Raw genomic sequence first — 4,294 nt, forward strand, 5'->3', positions numbered from 1 at the left:
GACCCTGGTTTGATCCCTGGGTCAGGAAGGTCCCTTGGAAAAGGGAACAACTACCCACTCCAGTATTCTTGCCTGGCGAGTTTCACGGACAGAGGAGCCTGTCAATGGGGGTCACAAAGAGTCGGACACAACTGAATCGCGTTCACTTTCTTTCACTTAACTGGAATGGTATCTGTCATTATAAGGCATGACACAAATACCACACAGTCATTTAAACAGGAAAAGTTTAATGTGAAGAATCATGAACCACAGCAGCGGACTGGATAGTAGGAAGTAAACACAATTTTAAAGACTATAGGAGTAGTAGAAGAACTGGCTGTGACTGGGCTGATAGGAAGAGAAGAGCTTCTCCCACCCACTCACCCAAGGCTGACAGACCCTGTTTGGAGGGGATAACTCTGATTTACTGGATGGCTGAGAAGTTACTAGTCATCTATGGGGCTTTGCTGGTGGAATTTGCTAGAAATCTGTCCTCTGGAATTTGCTTGAAATTTGCCCTTTAGGGTGCCAAGGCAGCTGGTGCTATTGCTGACCCAAGTGCATTGCTGACTGGGGGCTGCCAGGTAATCAGTAGAGGAAGCACTGAACTGGGAAGCAAAACCCTTTCCCTTGTGCAGTGTCTCTCCATCGAAGTTTCAGCACTCGCTGGCAAAGGAGAGGCTACTTAAAAGGCCTAGATACTTTTTCACAGAGCTGAGAAGCAGTATGGATGTGAGAGTTGGACTGTGAAGAAAGCTGAGTGCCGAAGAATTGATGCTTTTGAACCGTGGTGTTGGAGAAGATTCTTGAGAGTCCCTTGGACTGCAAGGAGATCTAACCAGTCCATTCTAAAGGAGATCAGCCCTGGGTGTTCATTGAAAGGACTGATGCTAAAGCTGAAACTCCAGTACTTTGGCCACCTCATGGGAAGAGTTGACTCATTGGAAAAGACCCTGATGCTGGGAGGGATTGGGGGCAGGAGGAGAAGGGGACGCCAGAGGATGAGATGGCTGGATGGCATCACCGACTTGATGGACATGAGTTTGAGTGAACTCCGGGAGTTGGTGATGGACAGGGAGGCCTGGCGTGCTGCGATTCATGGGGTTGGAGTCGGACACGCCTGAGTGACTGAACTGAACTGAACTGAACCGAGAAGCAGTACATCCATAAACATCAAGACAGCCCTTTCCAAAAGAAGTTTTGCTCAGTCCACAGCTGTAAGTCCACAAGTCTTTTAGTTGGGCCTTTTTGATTTTCTGGTGGCTCAGACAGTAAAAATCACTACAGATTGTAACTGCAACCATGAAATTAAAAGATGCTTGCTCCTTGGAAGAAAAGCTCTGACAAACCTAGACAGGGTATTAAAAAGCAGAGACATTACTTTGCCAACAAAGGTCCACATGGTCAAAGCTATGGTTTTTCCATTAGTCGTGTATGGATGTGAGAGTTGGACTATAAAGAAGGCTGAGTGCAGAAGAATTGATGCTTTTGAACTGTGGTGTTGGAGAAGACTCTTAAGAGTCCCTTGGAGTGTAAGGAGCTCATCAAACCAGTCAATCTGAAAGAAAATCATTTTGGTTTTGAATTTGAATAGTCATTGAAAGGACTGATGCTGAAGTTGAAGCTCCAATACTTTGGCTGCCTGATGTGAAGAGCTGACTCATTAGAAAAGACCCGACTCATTAGAAAAGACCCTGATGCTGGGAAAGATTGAAGGCAGGAGGAAAAGGGGATGACAAAGGACAAGATGGTTGGATGGCATCACTGACTCGATGGACATGAGTTTGAGCAAGCTCCAGGAGATGGTGAAGGACAGGGAAGTCTGGCATGCTATAGTCCATGGGGTCACAAAGAGTTGGGCACGACTGAGTGACTGAACAACAGATGGTAAAGAATCTGCCTGCAGTTGTGAGGGACTTGGGATCAATCCCTGGATTCGAAAGATGCCCTGGAGAAGGAAATGGCAACCCACTCCAGTATTCTTGCCTGGAGAACTCCATGGACAGAAGAGCCTGGCAGGCTATAGTCCATGGACTTGCAAAGAATCAGACACAAGTGAGTGACTAACACATATATACTTTGCTTTCCAATGGAATACAGACTTCAAAACTCCCCTTTTAAAAGCCTTTTAAAAATCAGATACTGTGTTCTTAAGATAAAAGCCTAAAAAAAGAAGCCATCTTTGTTTCATGTCAACATTAAAATTAGAGTACTAAATCAATACAACTGATAATTTGAAAGCTTAAGATATGAGGAAAGAGTATCAGCTATATAGTCCTGGAAGCAAACTTTACGTTCACCAATACACCCCCATGACTTGAATCTCTTTTCAGTGTCATGCTCCTTCTTATCTGTATCAAAACTCATACTGAGCAACGAGTTATGGGTTGCAAAAGAGGATTTCTTTTTGCACCTATCTATAAGTCTTTGTCTATAAATTAAAAACAAACAAGTGCTGTCCCATTTGTTTTTAACACTACCAGGTGCTTGGCTCAAAAGTGTCCCCTTGTGGTTATTGGTGGAACACCAGCCTGTCTGAACAGCACCTTTTTGGGTTTCTAAGATCTGGCTGCAGAGCTTCAACTTGAGCTGTGGTTTCCTCTCGGGATTTCTTCTCCACTCCTAGTTTACAAGGGTTCCACTTCACCAAGTGGCTGTTCATTGAAATAAGAAGGAAGATTTGAACCATATTCAAAAAAGTCGTATTAGATCAAAAGCTAGTGATTAAATCACTAGCTAGCGTGTTAGGTCAAAAGCTAGCCCTTGTTTTGAGACAGTCATCTGAAGGGCTACTTATCTCCAGTTATCTAAAGGGATATTTTGAATCTTGTGGACAACACTGTTTATGACTTGTATGGCAACTAAATGCATCTGTTGGTTAGCCCAGTCATGCCCCTCTGAGTAAGAGGCACGCCTGCCCTCTGCCCTAGTAGGAGTTTAGATTGCGGGGACCTGCCAGGTCCTGATGGTTTCATCATCAGCACTGCATTCCTGGACATCTCCTGATTCCTCCTCTGCCCTCTCACCTAGTTCTGAAAGGTGAGCCTCCTCACCTTTGTTCAGCCTCCAAACCTCCTCTCGTGGAGGCTGTCAGTTCTCTAAAAGGAAACATTTCAAAATGTTTGAAGCCACTTGGCTGAGGTTGTCAATAAGTGAAAGTGTTAGTTGCTCAGTCATGTCCGACTCTTTGTGACCCCATGGACTGTAGCCCGCCAGGGTCCTCTGTCGATGGAATTCTCCAGGCAAGAGTACTGAAGTGGCTAACCATTTCCTTCTCCAGGGGATCTTCCCAACCCAGGAATTGAACCTGAGTCTCCTGCATTGGCAGATGGGGTCTTTACCACTGAGCCACCAAGGAAGCCCTGAGGTCATTAATAACCTTTATGCTAATTGCTGCCTTGTATCATCTCCCCCTTCTTATTTTGTCCTTTACTGTCCATTTCTGCAGAGCTCTTGGTGGGCTCTCTTTCCATGAGTTATGGATTTTAGAGTCTGCCGGAGTCCCAACTGCCTGGGTTCAAATCCTAGCTTCTACTACTTAATTACTCTGGTGACAGCTTTGAGATAATTGAGGAATTTGAATGTGGATTGATTATTAGTAGATAATGTCAAATAATTACTGGTCATTTTGTTAGATTTGCTAATAATATGGCAGTTACATTTTTTTTAAATGCCTTTACCCATTAGGGAAGAAATATTGGTTTTGGGATTTGCCTTAAAGTACTCCAGTTTAGGAAAAGATGGTGGTGGGGAGGCAGGAAGCAGACGAAACAACATTGGAAGCATGGTAGTAATTGTTAAAGCAAGGTGACAGATACTCTAGATGCCATGTATGTATATATATACAGTATATGGCTGATCCTACTAGTCTCTTTGCATCTGGATAAGTTTAGAAATTCCCCAAATAAAAAACTGTATATAGATGATCTTATTTGCAAGGCAGAAATAGAGACACAGATATAGGGAACAAAGTGTGGACACCAAGCGGGGGGAAGAAGGGTGGGATTAACTGGGAGACTGGGATTGACATATACACACTTGATACTGTGTATAAGGTGGCTCAGTGGTAAAGAGTCTGCCTGCAATGCAGGAGACCTGGATTCCATCCCTGGGTCTGGAAGATCCCCTCGAGGAAGGCGTGGCAAACCACTCCAATATTCTTGCCTGGAGAATCCCATGGACAGAGGAGTGTGGCAGGTTACAGTCCATGGGGTCGCAGAGTCAGACATGACTGAAGTGACTTAGCATGCATGCGTGCTTAAATTAGATAACTAATGAGAACCTACTGCATAGCACAGGAAACGACTCAGTGTTG

The 4,294-nt window shown here is 44.4% G+C and overlaps 1 non-coding gene across 1 annotated transcript; it reads right to left on the reverse strand.

Moving 5' to 3' along the window:
• Nucleotides 1–2,315: 2,315 nt before the first annotated feature.
• LOC147377886 (small nucleolar RNA SNORA40) lies at nucleotides 2,316–2,436 on the reverse strand. Its single transcript, XR_015153963.1, has one exon. It is a non-coding gene; the product is annotated as a small nucleolar RNA SNORA40 (small nucleolar RNA).
• Nucleotides 2,437–4,294: the final 1,858 nt, after the last annotated feature.

This window comes from Bos grunniens, chromosome 2 (assembly GCF_055505025.1).
Source record: "Bos grunniens cultivar Pamir isolate PY7600 chromosome 2, Bosgru_T2T1.0, whole genome shotgun sequence".
In the NCBI taxonomy this organism is placed as follows: domain Eukaryota; kingdom Metazoa; phylum Chordata; class Mammalia; order Artiodactyla; family Bovidae; genus Bos; species Bos grunniens.